The sequence below is a fragment of the Grampus griseus genome (genome assembly GCF_964374135.1).
Source record: "Grampus griseus genome assembly, chromosome: 16".
Lineage (NCBI taxonomy): Eukaryota > Metazoa > Chordata > Mammalia > Artiodactyla > Delphinidae > Grampus > Grampus griseus.
Genome location: NC_139010.1, coordinates 57,919,558 through 57,940,189, shown reverse-complemented (window position 1 = coordinate 57,940,189; position 20,632 = coordinate 57,919,558). Strand labels below are relative to the sequence as shown.

At 40.8% G+C, this 20,632-nt stretch overlaps 1 long non-coding RNA gene across 1 annotated transcript; it reads right to left on the bottom strand.

The window, feature by feature from the left end:
- Positions 1-4,302: 4,302 nt before the first annotated feature.
- Positions 4,303-20,588, bottom strand: LOC309835054. Its single transcript, XR_014297923.1, has 3 exons — positions 20,531-20,588; positions 10,935-11,008; positions 4,303-4,646 (listed from the first exon to the last, which is right to left on the bottom strand). It is a non-coding gene; the product is annotated as an uncharacterized lncRNA (long non-coding RNA).
- Between the last annotated feature and the right edge of the window lie 44 nt (positions 20,589-20,632).

The following is a 20,632-nucleotide window of genomic DNA, read 5'->3' as shown; positions in this document are numbered from 1 at the left end:
ACTGTTCATAGCCAGGATCAAGAAAGGTATTGTAGGAACCTGAGACTCTCTTTCATAAGAATCTGCCTTGTTTTGTTCTACATATGGCTAATACTCTGCCGCAAGGTGCCAAAATCACCTTTCCTACCTTGTGGTCTTTTAAAGTAAGTCCTTCTTTGAATTTACTTTAAGGCACTTGTATCATCTCTCCTTCCATTTCCCAGTGTTTTTAAAAACTTTTCTAATATAGCCAAGTGAATTTCTTTCCACGTCAGTGAGATTTCTGCATCAGGAACAAAATCATTTCAACCTGTCTGCCATTAACTCTCCCATCAGAACAACTGACAAACACAGTTCAGTTGACCTATTCAAGATCTGTAGGATCTTTCTCCTATGTGGCTTATGGTGAAGGGTGAGCAGGTGTCAGGAGAGAAGAATCCTGGGTAGAACATGGAGATGTGTGGCATCTTAGCTGGCTGCATGTTGAACAGAGCACCTCTCTGGCAGCAGAGAAGGGAGCTGGATCCCTGGCTGTTTGCTTCCATGGACGTTCACCTGAATTCTGCTCTTGGGACAGAACTGAAAACTCCTGCCCAAATCTGGTTGTGTACATTTCTTTCCAAGAACCCTATCTACATTTGCAACCAGGTCTGGCAATATCAGTAGAGAGGAAGACTTTTGTCCTCTCAGAACACGGGAATATTCTACGTCAGCAGCCACTTTTTTCAATGTTGGGTGCATCAGTGTCTGGGTTGCATAGAATATTTTAAAATCATATTTGCTTTCAAGCAATGACAGCTTTATAAACAGAATGGACATGAACAGATGATTCTAATTCAGTTATAACTAAAGCTAAGGCAATTCCAAAACTACTTTATTGTATAAAATATTGTTCAGAATTTGTGTATTGGGTTTGAGCTTCTTTTATTTTTAATAGAGATTTTATTATAGTTATATTCGTTGGGGAAAAAATACCAAAGAGAGACTGGTTGATTTTTAGTCAGGGTTCTGGTAAAAGTGTGTTTTCCCTAATTGTCTGAACTTTTCTCCACTTCCATAACTAGAAAGATGGGATCTGTGTGGATTTTAGGGCCACGGACATCTGCGGCTCAATCTTCATTCCACCACTTAAAATTGTGGGAGCTTGTGTATGTGACAACTCTCTGAGTCTCCACTTCCTTCTATGTGACTGATAGCACTTATCTCAGAAGCCATTGTGGGTTTCAAACAAGGTATTTGAAAAGCACATGGAATAAGTTTGCATAATGTTAGGTATATAGACACTCAGTAAATGTTAGCTTCCAGTTTCCTTCTCTCACTCTTCACTCTGTGTGTGTGTCTGTTTGGTGAAAAAAGGAGGAAGATTTGATGAGTATGAATTGGACGACTGGTCCAGAAATAAAGGATCAGTATACAATCAAACAAACACACAAAAAATCAAACACAAAACAGAAAGGAACAGAGGTGAGAAATGGAAAAAAGAAGTTTAGAAAAACGCTATCAACAATAAATATTTACTAAGAACTTCCTATTTATATGTTTAGGTCCTCCAATGTATGGGACTCAAGGATATTCTTGTCCTCAAAGAGCCTAGACACTTTTTTTTTTTTTTGCGGTACGCGGACCTCTCACTGTTGTGGCCTCTCCCGTTGCGGAGCACAGGCTTCCGGACGCGCAGGCTCAGCAGCCATGGCTCACGGGCCTAGCCTCTCCGCGGCATGTGGGATCTTCCCAGACCGGGGCACGAACCTGTGTCCCCTGCATCGGCAGGCGGACTCTCAACCACTGCGCCACCAGGGAAGCCCAGAGCCTAGACACTTTTGAGGAGACAAGATTTATTCATTTGTAAAAGAGATAATTAAAATGCAAAGGAGTTGCTACTCTTGGAGTTGAGAGGAGAAAGCAACCTCTGTATTTATGGTATCTTTCAGTCGTGCTATGGGAGACAAGGGAAGACGAGAAAATCTTGAAATGCCCAGCCATTTGAGTCTGATGACAAAAGCTGGGAATATTCTTACAAAGGGAGACCATTGGTTTTGTGAAAACTGCAGTGGTGAAAATGATCGTGGTATTCTTTGTAACAACAGAAAATCCCTAAACAAACCTAAATGGGGCCTGGTAGTCTCACAGCCTTTATGCTAAGGGGCAGGGGGTGGGTGGACAGGCTGAAGACGTCCAGTGCATACTCCTGGTTTCCTTATTCAGCCTGAGAGACGCTGATACCCCTTGTTGAGTTACTTATCTAGATTCTCTTTAAGCTCCATCTCTTTCTTTCCCCAGCAGATCCCTGGAGAGATGCCCTTTCAACCTCCATCTCTACTAAATGCCTTTTGGATCCCAGCAGTGCAGCCCATTGGGTGGCTGGATTGACTCAGAGCAAACTATTACTGAGGTCTGTTAGCGTTGGTGAAAAGAATTCTAGCCAAATCCTCCAGGTTAGAAGAGAAATGACAGCTCCTCCCAGAAGTATTCCCGTGGCAAAACACAGCAACCACCCTACAAAGGGTTAATCCTCCCCCCTCCCCTGCCCCCCAACTTGCTGCCAGAGATCAGCTAATCTGATAATTATGGCAACAAACACAGTTTAGACAAACAAGACCTGACCCTGAGGGTTTGGAATGAAAACATTTACTCTCTCCCTCCCCAGAGAGACTGTGCCTGGAGCATACACACAGAGAGACACTGGGAAAATACCCTTGTGCGGGAGCTACAGGGTGAAAACATCTGTGTTCCTGAGCTGCTTAAGAAGATAAAGTTAATGGGGAGAAGGAAGGGGGTGGGGGAGGTGGGAGGAGTGGGGAATGGTACAGTCGGAGGGTGTGCATGTTTGGAGCAGATGGAAAATGTACCCAGAACTGGAGATGTAAGCCAATTGTAATTGATTTTACAACAGAGACAGAGTGAGAGGAGTCTCAATGAGGCAGAATTCCAGTGAAGAACCTGGACTGTGGCTAGAGGAGGAGAAACATCTTAAACCCCCAAAGTAGGACTTATTCCTGAGAGCTGGAAGGGAAGATTATTCCAAGTAGTCCACGATTCTAAGTGAATTTTAATATCTGCCTGCCAGGCAATGAGGCTCACAATCTAACTTGGCTGGTCATCCTTCTCTCACCCCTAGTTTTGCTTCTAAACTGAGCAACATGGGACTTCCCTGGTGGCGCAGTGGTGGCGCATCTGTCTGCCAATGCAAGGGACACGGGTTTGAGCCCTGGTCAGGGAAGATCCCACATGCCGTTGAGCAACTAAGCCCGTGCACCACAACTACTGAGCCTGTGCTCTAGAGCCCGCGTGCCACAACTACTGAAGCTCATGAGCCTAGAGCCCGTGCTCCGCAACAAGAGAAGCCACCACAATGAGAAGCCTGCGCACCGCAACAAAGAGTAGCCCCCGCTCGCAGCAACTAGAGAAAGCCCGCATGCAGCAACGAAGACCCAACGCAGCCAAAAATCAATCAGTCAATCAATCAATAAATCAACGAACTAAGCAACATGCCCTTTCCCCCTTGCTGTCTGCCTCAAAACTTGTCAAGCTACTTTTCCCCTTTCTGCATCTAAAATGCTGCTTCCTAGAAGAAAACTTTCTGGGTTGCTTAAACTGGAGATTCTGACCTTGGCTTGCTTTAACTTGGAATTCCAACAGTTTCTCCTTTCCAACTACCTTCAAGTTTTGCCCCACGTAGCCATGAGCCTAATGTCATCCTAGAGCCAAATGTCATTTCTTTTTTGCACATGGCTGGTGGTATATCAGCTGGTAAACACTCCTTGCCCCTTAAAACTCTCCACAGGATCTCTAGGCATCCAAATCCTTGGGGATTTGCAGACCATATATATGGATTACCCCAAGCTAAGAGGAGCAACTACTATGATTGATGATAGGATCAAGGTTTAAAATGAATTCCATAAGGTGAAAGATGGTCTAAAATCAATAAGAGAGGATGTGCCAGGAATGTGAAGCACTTCATTTAGGTCCAATAATCAATTTACGAGCATAGGACGGAAAGACCTACAAAACAAGTTTACGTAAAAACAAAATAAAAAAACCATTATTTTGGACAACAACTGGTTCAATATGAGATAAAAATGAACCTATCTGCTTAAAGAGTGAATACAATCATGGTAGGTGTTAATAAAAGTATTGTGATCACATTAACATTTTACTGTATTCTTAGCAAGGGAAGGGTAGAACTGAACAAATCTTTTTTTTTTTTTTAAGTCTAACTGTCGGCTGACCAAGCAGAGTCCAGGAGGCTATGCAGATCAATTTTCCTTTGTTTGTGCTTTAATTTAATTTCAGATTCAAGTGCCCTATTGCAATCTACACAGGGTCCACCTTGGCAATCATCATACCTTGTTCAGCTGGTTCCACTTGCCCCTGTGTTTTGAATCCCATGCAGGCCCATTTACTTGTTCCTCTGCCAGTCTGTTGGAGAATCGGAGATTCCTCTATTCCTCAAGGAAAGACACTTCTTTCCAAATAGTCCAGTCTTCTCACTGCTCTTCACACACCCCATGGTCGTTTGTTAATTTGTTCATTCATTCATAAATCCATTGACCATCCACTATGTGCCAGGCACTGTACCAGGAATTGGGATTCAACAGTGATAAGAAACGGTCCTTGCTTTCATCAAGCTTATGTTCTCAGGGGGGTAAGCAGATCCTAAACAAAAACTAAGAAAATTTCAGATAATAAAAAGGTATGAAAATTTACCCTGTACTTGAAACGCCTTCCAACTTCTGCCTAAAATTCTCCGAAAGTTACCTCCTGCTTTCTAACTCAGCTCAAGTTCCACCTTCCCCTTGGAGGGGCAGAGAACTCCTCCAGCTTTCTCCTCCCTGAACTTTTGGTGCCCAAGGGCTTGTAACACATAATTAATACTCAACTGCTCTCCAATTGTTTCCCTTACACTAATTTTGCCTCCCAGTAGACTGTAGGAGCCAGTAAACTCTTTGAAATTATAGGCTATGCCTTCAGTTTAAACATATTCAGTCAATCTTTATCTATGATACTGTTAAAAAGGAAATGAGAAGCAGTTTAAACATAACTTGAGGCTTTTAAGCTGATTCCCAGATAACAGGAGAACTTCTTCCAGCGTCTCCGAAATCCTCTAGAAAAAGAATGTAAAGTCAGGATAGTAGTTTGTTTATTTGCTGAACACACCTCCTCCAAAGAGTCCTAGATTTTGTAAGGAGATCTTTAAAGCAACAAACATACCTTGAACTGAGTATTAGTGAGATTAGAGGGAACAGCAGGAGGGAAACAGCCAACAAGCTCAAAAAGGGAAGAAAGTTAAGGACAAACAATGGCAAATTCAGAAAAATGTTTGGTCCAAAATTGAGCCCAAACAACATTTTTTTGGGCCCCTCACACTCTGCAGAAGCAAAGCGTCCTGAAAACAAAACAAAACAAACCTAGAAACAACACAAATGGCCATCAATAGAGGATTTGATTAAAGCAATAATGGCACCTTCATAATGTGGACTGGTATGCGGTAAGAATGAAGTAGTAAATCTACATACACTGATGTGAAGAGAGGGCCACTTTGTAGTTTAAACATCAAGTCTCAGAACAATACAGATAATATGACCCCTTTCATTAAAAAACTTATTTATATATGTGTAGAAAATGCATTTAAGGATATATACTAAATTGTTAACGATGGTATTTCTGGGAATGGGTTATAGGCAATGAGGTTGGGGAGACGGGGATTTAATAATTTATTTTTACTTTATAACTTCTGAACTGTTGTATATCCTGCACTTATTTATGGATACCCAGAGTGGTTCCTGGATTTGTACGTGCCCCTTGTGCCACGTGGAAGGACTTCTGAAGAGAAATCCTAAGCATCTGCCAATGAACTGTGCATGGCTATGGCCTAGGGGGCATTCTTGGGTAGAAGGAGAGCATGTCCCAGCCAAAGATTTGCCAGGGCACACAAGGAGAGCCATGAGGAGGCCGCTACAAGCATGTTTCATGAGTTTGCTTCCTTAATGCAACTCAAGGATGCACTGAACAAATTCCATGACAAATTTGTTGTTGCTGTTATATAAATGAACCCCTGGAAAAACGTATAAATAAAACTTTTACGTCACCAGGCAGTAAGGGAAAACAATATTTAAGACATGTTGAGGTCAAGAATGTGGCTTTGGGATGATAGAGACATTTTGAATTCTAAGTTTGCCACTTACTAGCTTTGTGAACATGGGCAAATTACATCACCTCTCATTGTTTCCTCCTCCTTCCTGTGAATCTTTTTTGGGGGAGTCTTCTCGTTCTCTTTCCAGCCCTGAAATGCTGGTGTTCCTAAAGCTGCTGTCCGAGGCCCTCTTCTCCTTTCCTTGGGTGATATTATCTTCCTGTGGCTTTAGTGGCCACTGCGTGCCTGTGACATACAAGTCAACGGATCAGGCCAAATCTCTCTCCTTAGCTCCATGCTCTGCCTGATACCTTCTAACGGAACCCCATTTCCTGCATGCTAAAACCCTTTAACATGCTTTACATGGTCCTTCAAAATCTGGGGCTAGGTTACCTTTCTAATCTCATTGCTCACACATTCTCTCTTCCCTCTCTGCTCCAATCAGACCAAGCCATTTTTCATTTCTTCCACTAACCGTGTCCTGTGGTCCTTAAACTCTGGGCTTTTACAACTCTTTGGTCCTCTTGCTCTAGCCTACGTGTCTAGCACCCACCCCGGCAGTTTCCCAGTATTGCACTCCTCACACTGCATTGAATGACTTGTTTACACATTTGGATCATCCACCAGATCATAAGCCCCAGAAAGCCAGGGTATTTGTCTTGTTTGTCACTGTATACTTAGAACATAACCCCCATTACTGGCACTTGACAATCTAATTATAGACATTTGTTAAATAAAGCCCTATCATTATAACATGAGCGAGGTGATATAATCTTTAAGAACTGGGCTCTGGGTTCAAACTTTAGATCTACTGCTTAACAGCTGTGCAACTTTTGGCAAGTAATTAACTTATCTGTTCCTCAGTTTCCTCATCTGTTACCCCATCTATTAGAATGCTTCGAGGAAATGAAGCACTAAATGAAGTAACTGTTTTCATTACAAAGCAAGTGCTTAATAAATATCAGATAGTTTAACGCTTAGAAAGTGCTTAGAACAGTACCTGGCACATAGTAAGAACATAATAAATATTAGTTATTAGTATCACTATAATTTTTTGTAATGATAAAAATAATCTCTAATTAGTTTTAAAAGTTTAGATTTCTGTGTATAGATTTTCTTAAACCACAGCATATTTGTGCTTAGTAAGTCAGGTAGTCTAGTAGCTTTTCCCCTCTAGGAAAGTATTTAAATACTTGAGTGGAAAAGTTATTAGGGACAGTAAGAGAGCAAGGAAGGAGAACCAACTGTGTTTAGTGCTAATAGTGTTTTAGATTTCAGTTGTTGCAAAACAGTGGTTGGACTTTAATGTTTCTATGATTGTTGCTTTTCTTCCAATGGCAGTTCTCAAACTTGGGTGTGCATCAGCATCATCTGATAGCTTGTGAAACTACTGATCAACTGCCTCTATTTCTAGGTGGTTCTGGGACTGGGGCCTGGGTCCGTGGACTTTTACCAAGATCCCCTGGTGATTCTGATGCAAAATAAGGTTTAAGAGCCTGTGAGCCAATAAAAAGCAATTGGTTAAAACCAACAACCACTGTGTCCAGGTGGCAGCATCGGGCTCAGCAGGACTTTGTTGGAGTTGCCTTCTGGAAAGGGCTCTGAGAGATTGGTGTCTGGGAGATGCCTCTGTTGTGAGGGACTATTGTGATGGCCAGGAGAATCCTAAAGACAAAAGGCTTCACCTCCAACAGGAAGGACCCACTCTGGGCTGCTGAGGACCCACTCTGGGCTTGCTGGGGGAGGCGAAGAGGAGCTCCGCCAAGAGGTGTGCTGGAAGCACCATTAGAAGCCCTTGCTGGAGGCGCTACCCTGTAGCAGCAGTGAGAATCATCTAGATAGTTTGTTAAAATGCAGATTCCTTGGTCCTACTCCAGACCTACTGAATTGGGATATGCATTTTAAACAAGCTTCACAGATTTGTCTGAGGCATGTTAAAGTCAGAGAACCATTGACAGAAGCTTGGGCTGATCCCAGTGCGTCACAGCCTCTGCCAGCTGGTGTGGAGAGATGTTTTTGTTTTGTTTTGTCATACTCCCCTTCCCAGCAGTCTGCATGGAACCTAGACTGACTTCTCAGATCTTAGATGGTCACCAGCCCTCAAAGACCAGGGAGGGTGTAACCCGGAAAAGACTTTTGTAAATCAAAGCATAACTTTCTTTGAGTTATTAGATGTTATGCCCTTTTCTGAGGACAACTAGAGTGGGCATTTGGTTTTCAGGAACTGTCTGGTTAATGATTTTCTTTAGAGAGAAATCTCCATTGTGGTAGGTGGGCCTTGTCTGGATTCCTCCTGTAGGGTCCTGCGAGGGAGACAGGGCTGTCCTGGTACACTTGGTTCCAGTGAGTGAGGTGTTTTGAAGGTGACATCTATTCTCCTTATCTGTCAAAGATAGATGAGCAGGGACTTGGTTGCCGCGGGGGCTGTTACCGCCTTGGTTTTCCCATCAAACTCTGTCAGGCTTTGTAACTTGAAGGAATGAAAGAGGGAGTGGGAGAGGGACAGTTTCTAACGAGCTGTCAGCAGGGTCCCACCAGCCTGCCTTAGCCCAGACTTTGTTCCAATGCTATTAGGGTAAAAATCCTTGAGTTTCTCTCAGACAAAGAGAAGTGGCCTGGGGCTGAGAGGCACAGATTCATAAGCAATTTCCCTCATTATACACTTCCAGTTCTTAATCACCAGTTCAAAGAGGATGAGCTATCAGAGCAGACTTTGAGAATTTTGCCCTAGACAAGATGCACAGCCCTCATACTGTAGCTTAATCAGTGTGCTTTTCTCAGCTGCTTAAAATGGGGGAGACCTGGCTCTCAGCATGGCTGAGCTGTAGGAGACCTTTTGTCCCTAGTGATTTTTAGGCCTGGGACAAGGGAGAATTTATGAAGTGCTAATGTAGAGATCTTTCCAGAAGTGGGATCTGCTCGCACGGATGAGATATCCAAGGAACCAGAGAGGTTATTAGCGACAATGCCAAGTGTAACATCGGGGGTGTGGGGGGAATGTATCTGGAAAAGTCAGACTAACACAATTCCAGTAATCCCAGAATCGAAAAGCTACAGGTTTAATAACAAAAACCTTGGTGCCCTAGCAGTTTTTGTTTGGTGCAGGAATTATAGATTTATTTTTTGTCAGCCACTCTGCTATTTATTATAAAATTATGCATTTAGGATTATAATATTAAAATAATAATTAGCTTAAATAGTCTGTAATCCAGGATTACAGATGGTATGACAACCAATAGCCCTGGAATGCACTTGGAATAGTTACACAAGTAGTGCATGGATACATTCTTGTAAAATATTTAGAAGTTTACACAGCAAAAAGTCCCTTTCCCTCCCATTCCTCTTCCCAGAGGTAACCACTGTCAACAGTTCAGTAAGTATATTTCAGTCATCTTTCTGAACATTTACATACACATGTATGTATATATGCACACTCATCTTTTCCCATGAGATCATATATATTGCTATGTAACTTAAAAAAAACCTGAATAGTACATATATCTTGGAGATATTTTCATAGCAGTACATATGAGTCTTCCTCATTCATTTCCACATTAGCACAGTACTGCATTATCGGGATGTGCCCTACTTAGGGAATCACTCACTAGCTGGTAGACATTAAAATTGTTTCCAATATGTTTGCTATTACTAACTTTTAAAAATGATGTATACCCATGCTGCACTGCAGACCCACTGATTCAGAATCTTTGCGAGTAGGACTTAGGCTTTGGATTTTTTCAGAAAAAAACTGGAAAATTCTAATGTGAGGCAAGGATTGAGAATCATGATCTACACATTAAACAAAATAAAACGAACTCTAGAGCATTTTAAGATAGTACAATCAATTATTATGGAAGCAATCAGAGACAGTCAAATAGTCACTGATTAATTTTTCATTTACTCTGAAAACACCTTGAGTAAATCAAGTTATCCAAGTGAAAATAAATATGATATTTAATAGCTGCATGGCATTTTTATCTTTGGGAATGCTTTCCTTTTTTAATCTCAGCATCTTCAATTAAAAGCTGTGAGCAAGGTGGGCCAGGAATGATCTTGTCTATTTTACAGTCCTGGAAGCTGATGGGGGTAAAATGATGCTTCTCAATTTTAATATGCTTAGGAAAAATCTGGGAATCTTCTTAAAATGCAGATTCCAACTTAGTAGGTCAGGGGTGGGCCTGAGATTTTGTATTTCTAACAAGCATGAAGGTGACTCTGATGCTGTTGATCTGAGGACCACATTCATTAGTAAGCACCTGGATTAAAGGTAGTGAGCTAAATACAATGGAGAACTCAATTCAATAGAAGAAACTGGGTGTCATTGAAATGATGGACACTTAGCATGACGAAGAAAGGAGTTAAAGGAGAAGGGAATACAGGGTGGAGAAGGATGGACGGCAAAGAAGCTCTTCCTCTACATCAGCTAAACAAGGATGCCTTTCATCTTGGAATCCCATGCCCTAAACAGGGGCACATCCTGAATATGGCACTAAAAGCATTCCAAGCCTATTGGCTGTCATACCATCTGTAATCCTGGAGCTTGCCCAATACTATTTCTTGTCTCTGTAACTTTCCCTTCTGGGGGATCCTGATGGTAGCCCATGGGTCCTGTAGTGCTCATCCCACTGCCTTTCACCTTGTTTACAACCCATTCCTTCCTGGGGGAACCAGAGGCTCCAATTCTGAACTTGACATGTCTCTGCAGACCATTTACTCTCTTGGTTCAGTGGTCTTCCAGAGGAGACTTTGCAGCCCAGCGCTGGCTGTTATCTCCGTCAGAGATGGAGGAGACACCATAAGTCTCTTGGTGATATCCACTCACCAACTATGACAGTTCCATCTTCTTTGGGCAGTGCCTGTCATCAGTTTTCCTCTCACTCTTTAGAGATTCCTGTCCTGTGTAGGATAAGAATAATAAACATATAAGTACACGTTTCTGATTCTCCCTTCTCTTGATATCTGTTTTTATTTAATTAATAAAGATCTATGTGACTCAGAATAAATTTTTTACTAGTTTTACATTTCTCAACTGAGTCATAAAGATAAAGATACTTGTATCTTACTAATAGAAACTAGATTTTTTTAAATGCTGTTTTTGCGCTTTTATCATTTGGAACAAAAGAGCTAGAAGCACTAATAAGATAACAAAGGTATTATTTTAATGGGCCATTTTCTCTTGAAAACATTGGCTTCCAAAACATATTCCAGAAATTTAAGATTAGTATGTGCAAGCTGTAGGGTCTAAGAGGTGCTGCTGGGGTGGGAATTAGAAGGGGAATGCTATCCACGCTGGAGGGAATATTCTGAGGGGAAAGAACTGGCCTCAACTAGATGAATTCCCCTTATTAATATGCTTTCACGTTCCTTTTCCATGAAAGGACAAACAGCACTTACCATGGCTGTAATTTTAGTAATTTTATTTATGCACTGCTTTTATTGTCTGTCTCCCCCATTAGATTAGAGAATTCGTGAGGACAGGGACTTTGTCTTTTTGTTCACCATGTTATCTTTTTCTATTTTGGCCGCACCGTGCGGCTGTGGTTCTTAGTTCCCTGACCAGGGATTGAACCCAGGCCATGTCAGTGAAAGTTCCGAGTCCTAACCACTGGACCACCAAGGAAGTCCCTCACCATGTTATCTTTAGCACCCAGTGCAATGCCTGACACATAGTAGATGGTCAATAAATATTGATAAAATGAATGAAGTGAATGGAAAAAATCATGAAGAAAATTATGAAGAAAAAGAAACAGTGGTACTATGAGATGGAGTTTTAATGTAACTAAGGTTAAAACTACAATTAAAAGTAAAAAATAAAAGGCTCTCAAGACTACAAAGCTGATAAATGGAATATTGCCTGCCATATCAGTAAACAAAAGATGTCACAGTCATCAGCAATTGCAGCCACAGCCAGTGGTGAGCTGGTGAGCCCTGAGGAAACTCAGGAAGGGAAAGTGTACCTGCCATCTAGCAGCCATCAGGCTGCAGCTACTCCCTAGGGTGAGCCCTGAGGAAACTCAGGATGAGAAAACACAGGATACTGGCCCCAGTTAGCTGAAGTACATATCAAAGGAATGATTTCAATGAGCCCAGACTCTTGCATCTTCCCATACATAGAAAAGCAATAAATTCCTTAACTTGAGATTTCTAGTTTTCTTTAATTAACAGTAATCATTTGTTCCTACTACCTGCCCTTTGTCGCAAAACTCCTATATATCCTAGCTCCCCCCTCACCTCCTCAGAGCAGTTCTCTCAGGGTTATTTGAGATGCTGCCTCCTGGGCTTGAAGCCCTAAAAATTCCCACCAAATAAAACATTACTCTCAACTTTTAGGTTGTGAATATTTTCTCAGTCGACAAAGCTTAGCTACGGAAGAAGGATTCCTGATTGGAAAAGTTGGAGACCCATTGCTTTAGTCATGTGGAAGATTAAAACTCACACCTTATCCCTTTAAATAATTTTGACATTGTTAGGTCATTTTTCTTTGTAAGCCCTATGCCTCTTCCATTTCTAGAGCAGGATGTTTCTCTGTTCCGAACTTGGAACTCTTGTATGGAAATTAATATGATGCCAGAAAGCAAATACAGTGACTTCACCACAGAACAAGGACCTCCTGTGGTCTTTTTAAACTCAAGTAATGAACCAGTAATACATTTTAAATGTTTTTTAAAATATGCTCTACCTTAAGGAGAAGTTGTGGGATTAAATTTTGGTATGCATTAATATAAAATATTCTGAAGTCCTTGGAATAAAAGCACAATATAATATCTAAAACCAGAACATCTCATGCATTCTTTCACTCAATAAACTTTTATGACACCAGAGGCCATATGGCACAGCGGAGCAGGGACCCTGAAGATAGGCTGTCTAAATTCATATCCCCACCATTTTATGGTTGTGCCATTTTGGGCAAATTGTTCCAGTGCTTTTTGCCTCAATTGCCTCATCTGTTAAATGGAATAATAAGACAACCTACTTCCATTGTTATTGTAATTTGAGTTAGTTTTTATTGAGCACTTAGAACAGTACCTGCCATATAGTGAGCACTATGTACATGGTTTTAAATAAACAGACTCCTGTAATGTGCCAAGCAGGTACTAAGCACCAACAGGCTTCCAGGAAATTAGTGAGCTAGTATCTACTGAACACTTGCTATGTATCAAGCACTAATCTGTAGGCAGTTTTGTATCCATTTTTATGACAACTCTGCTGGAGATATCCTCCTCCTTCATTCCTTCAGCCAATATTTACTGAGTGTTCACTAGATGTCAGGAGCTGTTTTTGGTCCTGAGACACATGTCTTGGGATTTATGTTTTAAAAAATTACTATTTTACTAACAAGTGATTTTCAAGAGCTCCCTTGATTTCCAGATCAGCTCAAAACGGTAGTGTGTCCCATTAATCTTTATTAAAACATATTCTCATAACTTCTGAAGTTTTAAATTACTACATTTCTAGAGCTTTGTAGAACTATTTTCCTCCCTGTCTGTTCTACTTAATTACCATTATTAGAGACTATCTTAATTTTGCATTCTTGTTGTCTCTTTCAAATGTTATTTTTTCAATAAAAACTTGATTTTTTAGGTTATAAAATAACACCTTTGTTGGAAAGTATGTCATTGTTTATTTCTCTATTAAAGCAATGCTGCAATGCATAGTTGTATATGACTGTCTCTCTTTGTAAACTTGTATAAATGTCTTTAGGATAGATTCCAAGAGGAGAAATTGCTTGGTGAAATGGTATACACATTTTGACTGATATTGCCAAAATGCATTCTAAGAAAAGGGTTTATCGAGTGACACTCTCACCAATAGTGCATGAAAGTGCCTACCCTACCCTGCACTCTCAAAGACACTATTTTATCCATATTTATAAATATTTTTGTCAGTCTGATGGGCAAAAATGGATTAATTGGTGCGGTTTCAATTTTATAATGAGTATGATTTTTGGTCCATTTATTGGCCATTTGTATTTATTCTTTCCTGATTGATTTCTCTATATCCTTAATTCATTTTTATATCAATACAATGAAGCGCTGAGTATCTACTAGATGTGACTGATAAGCAGGCTGCAAATATTTTTTCCAAGTCATCATATTTTAATTTATGGTGTCTATCGTCAATGTTTTTCTTTACGGCTTCTGAGATTGTGTCGTGATTGGGAAAGTCTATTCCACCCCAGTACTGTTTCAAAAATCTCCACTATCTTCCCTATTTTGTTTGTAGTTTAAATATTTAAATTTCAAAAAATTGCTACAGTGATAGCAATAATGATTAAAAATAGTACTTAATTTTCAGTAATTAACAGAAGTCACATATTCTGGAAATCAAGTAATAACAGTTTCTTTTAACGTGATAGTTTTCTTCATGTAAATGTTTAATTATATGCTAGACATAAATGACCTGTGAAAGCATTTTATAGAGGCGCCTCTCTTTTCTGGCATATATTCCCATGTTTATAGAAAATGGCTGAGAAAATGGTTAGAGAGAGACCAGGACAGAACCTCTCTGAGGGGAGTGAGAATTTAAAACAAAGTAGAAGTCTTTCGATTACCTTGTTCTACACATCCCTATCCGCAGAGTGAAAGTCCTGTATTTTTTTCCTGTTTTTGCCCAATCAACAAAGATGTGCTTTGGAAAGCAGGTGATTTGGAAGATAGTTATTAAGAATTAATTCTGGATGAAAAAGTTACAGAGATCTGTTGTATACAATGTGCATGTAGCTAAATCTACTGTACTATACACTTTAAAATGGTTAAGATGGTAAATTTTATATGTTTTTTACCATAATTAAATAAAGAGTTAATTCTGCATTAGAGTGTATTTTTTAATCAATCAACAAATATTTGAGTGTCTATTATGTACCAAATATCTTGTTGCGGTGCAGGATACCAGGAAATACAATTGGTGGTTTCAGTTCTCAAGGAACTACAAAGCTATCAAGTTGGAGAAAAAAGTTAAGTATGCATGAAAATGTACAATCTCAGGCAATGTAATGATACCAAATGAGGAGAAGAGACACAAATTCTTATAGGAGTTTAGAAAAAGCAGGAATCTGACTATAGTGATAGAAATATTTGTTAGGTACTTAAAGGGCTTTCAAAGCACTTTGACATATATTTTCCAAATTGACCCTTTTACCAGATCTAGGAGACATTATCTCCGTTTAACAGATGAGGAAACAAAGGCTCAGAGGTCGTAATTTTTCCAAGTTCACACGGCAGAACTGGGAACTAGATTCATGTCTTCCAGTTCTTACTTCTAGTGGGATTTATTTAAGTTGGCACTGAAGTTTTGCTGCCAGAAAGTTTTGAGGGTTACAGCAGAATCCAAATGTGCCAGGGACACTATGGTTATGTATTAGCTAGAATTATGATTATTCTCTCCTCGCTGTCATCCTGCCAAAGAGCATCAAGTAACTTTTAATACAAAATAAGGGATTATTTTTTTCTTGCTAGTTACTGCATAGAGAAACTCAAGTCAAACTGCAATTGAATGAGGACTAACATGAAAGACTTTAAGTTCACCACTGTATACACACAGCCATTTAGCCAGCTGCAGTCCCATGACAGACATTCCTTACTCATCATGTCTGACATCATTCTTTAAAGTCATAATACATATGGTACAGGTCTGATCTGACCCAGGTGTGACAGAAAGGAAAACTAACACAGACAGCAGAATAAAGTCAGTGAATTCAAATTTAAAAGCAGTTATCAGGGCTAAGACCATATGACTTACACACATTTTTAAAACCACATCCTGCTAGTTCAGTGGACTGACTTCTCCCCAGAAAGTGCAGAGGAGCATTAGGTCTGTTCATACAATAACCCTATCTGATTGCCTAGGGTCAAGCTACTGTTTATCTCTGTCAGACACAACCCATATCCTGAACAGAGCCCATATCCTAAAACCTGCGTTTTCACCAATTACTTCAGGGCAATACAGGATCTGACGTTATTTCTACATAATCACCTAAACAAGAAAAATACTCTAATTTTTTGTTTTTTAAATATTAGGTAAAAGTAAACGCACAGACACAGTGGTCAAGAGCTTTGCTTTTCATTTTCCTTCTCGTTGAGTGCTCAACATTTTGCAAAAGAAGGGCAGTGCTGCCCTCTACTGCAGGATGGTGCAATGTTCACAGTACACTTCTACATCCACGCATCACCCCACACTCCACCCCAGACATGTCGGGTAGAAGAAGACAATCTATTACAAGGTTTTACACTACCCCTTTAGGAGCTGTTTAAAAGAAATGTGTTCTTGGAAAATACATTGAATTTGTTTCCTTCATTATCTCTTCATCTACCTTCCTCTTGTATCAAAGCATAGGACTTTTAGGACATGACCTAATAACAAAAAAAAGGATATTACAACTTGGGGGGAAAAAAGCTTAAGACATTGCTCTAGAGGTAAGAGGTTGTGTTTTGATGCATTTAGGGAGAAACGGGGCAAGGGGAGGAAACTTTCTTCTGACTTTAAGGTCTGTAGCCTTCTGGTCTTCTGTCATTTGGTGCGTTCTCATCAGCTTTTAGCTAGGGTGATCTATTTCCTTCTCTGTATTTCTCTGACTGGAGATGACAGTCACCTGGGTATGTTAAGAGAGTAGTAGAATAGGGTGTCTAAAACACTCTCTACTCTTCAGAAAAAGATAATATAGAAATACTAAGGGCTATTATTAATATAGCTACATTTTAATTAATTATTAAATGTCTTGTTACCTTTAAATTGCTTTGAGATTTTACAGATCTCTACAAAGATTTCTTGAAGGGTTGAAGATATTAAGAATTATGTTCTGTTTTCTTTTCCATTAAAAAAAATTTCAGAGTACATGCCCTCAAGAGGCCACGGCAGACAGACTTTAAAGACAGTCTAACCATTACCTTATAGCTACCCAGGAACTAAATTGTAATCTTCATGATAATAATTTCTACAACTGTGTTAAATTCGTGTGTGTGTGTGTGTGTATCAACACCAAGAAAACAATCTTTTTTCCCCCAATTTACAGATAAGAATACTAAAACTCAGACATATTAATTTACTGAAACTTTCAAAACTAGTAAGAGGCAAAACCAGAATTTGATTTCAGAATCTGATTGAAAGCCTAGGTATTGTTCTACTATGCAGCTGATCAACGAACAAACTAAACAAATCTCAAAGGCACATGCTTGTAAACAACATCTGTGATGATGACAATGATGATAGTTAACATACTGAGTACTTACTAAGTGTCCAGTACAATTTAAAGCATTTTAGAGTCAATCATTTAATAACATTAAATCATTTAATCCTCACAGCAACCCCATGAGGTAGAAATATTATCTCCACGTTATAAGTAAGGAAACTGAGGTATACAGACGAAATCTAGTCCCAGAGGCCACGCTTTTAACCATTATGCTACACTGCTTCTTAAGTAAAGTACAAAAATTATATAGCACAACAATTTCTAAATGGTGCCCTGGAACTTAGTTCTATTAATAAGTAGATAAAACCCATCCATAGTTGTCAGTCCTGTTGATATCTGTTATACAAAGGCCTCAGCAGCTTTAAAAAAAGTTCTGCCCATGTAAGTGCCTAGTTTAGAACATTAGACCTTGTCCACCGCAGGCCTCACTAGACATGCCCTTCTATGAAATAGGAAACAGCAAGAGACCTTCACTTGGTCCAATCCATGTGTGCAGGTGGGGAGACAAGTCATACATAAGGGAGGGAGGAGAGAAGTGAGGGAAGAGATGCAAGGGGAGATGGTTCCACCAAGGCACAGCCAGGAAACAAGCCAGTTAAGCTGAAGGGAGTGGTTGATAAGCGATCACTTTCCTTAGCAAGAGTAAACTCAATCCAATCAGAAGCCAGCACCAGCTTAGGGGCTCTACTCTTACTTTCTTGCCCACGATTTGGTCACACGGTGACTATCAAACAGATCTCCTCTAACAGCTTTGGTTTTTTTTAATTTTTATTGGAGTATAGTTGATTTACAATGTTGTGTTAGTTTCAGTTGTACAGCAAAGTGACAGCTTTGGTTTTTAAAGAAACTTTTGTTCAATGCACAACTCAGTTTCTAAATAATATCCTACCCTTAGTGACAACATATACCCAAATATAACCATTCCAAAGCGCTTTGTGCTTAAGTACAAAGTGTGATAAACTCCTCCCTCCCTTGTTGCTAAGCATAGACCTTCTGGGTATCAGCGGCAAGATTAAGTACAATAAGCAGGCGTGGATTTGCTTAGCGGTCCATGCAGTCCCGCTACTGCCCTGGCCTGCCTCTTATGCTATGCGGCAGTGCTGCCTAGCCCCAAAGGCTTCAGATTTCCAAGCGAGTATATTCTAAAGGAATTCATTCCTGATCAAGCTGTTGCTATGTGGTTCCTACTTCCTCCCTTCCAATTCTTTTGGAAAAAAAAAAAAAGGCAGAAGGGAGATGGTAGGGACAGATAGTCATAATGAAGTCAGGAGCCAGGGGAATACCTGCCCCTTTTCCTTCTGATCCTTACTGCCCTTTCCCTGGACACTCACTTTACCTGGCTGCCTACTACTCTGGGCAATGTTTGCCTCTCAAGAATCTTTTGCTTGAATTATCCATTCAGCAGGGAGGCTGTCTCGCATCCATTCTAAGTCCAAGTGTTAAAATTAGTGATGGCCTGGAAAGCATTTTGTTTACTTCAATACAGGCATTTTGCTTAGAGGGGCAGGCTGCAGGGCTCAAGATAGAAGGCTACTGAACTTAAAGTAATCTCCAAGAAACATATTCCCGAGGAAAAAAGTTTGAGACTTGCATCCCACATAATATGCAATCCCTTCCCCCAACACCCAGTAACTGTTTGCCCCTTTCTAAAATTCAGAACAGATAAGTATGGGGACATGAAGAAAAACTGCATATGGTACTTTCTATGCCCCTGTCAGCACTGACTTGGTTATGGGGCTGCTCAGGTTGCCAATAAATATTTATTTGGACTTAGCTAAGTTGATAATGTTTAGGTAATTTAGGGTTGTTTTTCCCCCAGGGAATGACGTAAGGCGTGACCATGACATTGTTGGCTAACGCTGTGAAGATCATACTTTTAAATCAAACTTTGGTAAGGCTGGGCTATATAACATCTCACTCAGCAGTTGCCCTTTGCCTCTGCTTATGGAAGCACCGAAAGTTCATTGTCATTTCACCTTCAGTGTTGAACTCACAATCTTAGAGGAAAGTGTTGTTAATGAAACACTGTTGACAGTTATCTTTAAAACCAGAGGCTGTTTCTGAAAAGAAGCAAATGATACAAAGGTTGGCAGGTGTTGCACAAAGGACTTTTGGCTTATGTTTGTTACTTTGAATGAGATTCATTTTGAGATTTGTCATATTATCCAATGAACAGAGGGTAAGGTATTGCTTTTTTCTGAACCAACAGAACTGACTCCTCCTGCCACCATTTATTGAATACTTACTAAGTGCAAGAAACTAAGGGAGACTAATACAGGGTTAATATCTCTAGCCAAAGGAAGTTTACCATCTACAAGGGGTGTGCATCTGTGCAATGATGACAATAGCTAACATTTAGGGAGTGCTTACTATATGCAACTAAACACTTCATATGTATTAACTCACATAATCCCAACAACCCTAAGAAAAGTACTATTATCTCCACTTTATGGAGCAGGAACAGAGAGGTTAAGTAACTTGCCTAGCCCTGACCAAGTTAGTAAGTGGTAGCATTAGAATCTAAACCTAGGTAGTCTGGCTCCAGAACTAGGTTCTTAACTGGGCATTTTGGTCATTTTCCACAATTGTAATATTGCCAACAAGGGACAGAAGCACAGGAAAGAGAGAAGGATTTTAACCAGAGTGAGGGTTAAGGCAAAGCTTTAGGGAGGAGGCATTTGCTCTGGATCTTGAAGGTCAACAGATGGAGAGAGGGGCTGGGGAGGAAGGAATAGTCTGACTAAAATAAGAGACAGTCTGAATACCAGCCAGCTGACGACAGCAAGATCTGGTTGAGTGCCTGCGTGGGAGAAAAGCTGGAGGGGGAGGCCGCGCCCAGATCCGTAAGGTCCATGAGGACCAAGCTCTCTCGGTAAGGAAAGGGGAGCAAAAGCTTCAAACTGTAAGAGCGGCAGAAAGGAATTCCTGGACACTTCCTCTTTTAGTAGGATGGCCCCCTGTCTGAAACCAACGCAGGTGGCCCACCCACATTTCTCTCGGGGGAAACAGCCGGCCGAGATGGTCAAGGTCGTCCGCGCGGGCTCCGGAGCTGCGCGTCCTGGCCGAGGACTCACTACCCGTGCGCAGAGGCGGATTTGGCTGCCAGCCCGAGCCAGGCCAGACTGGGTCAGGAACGTGCGCACTCCCGGGCCTGGCAGGGAGAACACCAGCTCCACGGGTACCGGAAGGGCGGTCCTCCAGCTACCTGCCGCCAGCCACCTCCCGCCAGCTACCTCCAGCTTGTCTCCGGGCGCCTGAAGGTCGAGAAAGCTGCCTCCCGCGTACGCCGCTCGTCTCCTCCCCTCAGCGACCCAAGGAACAACGGCTTCAGCGAT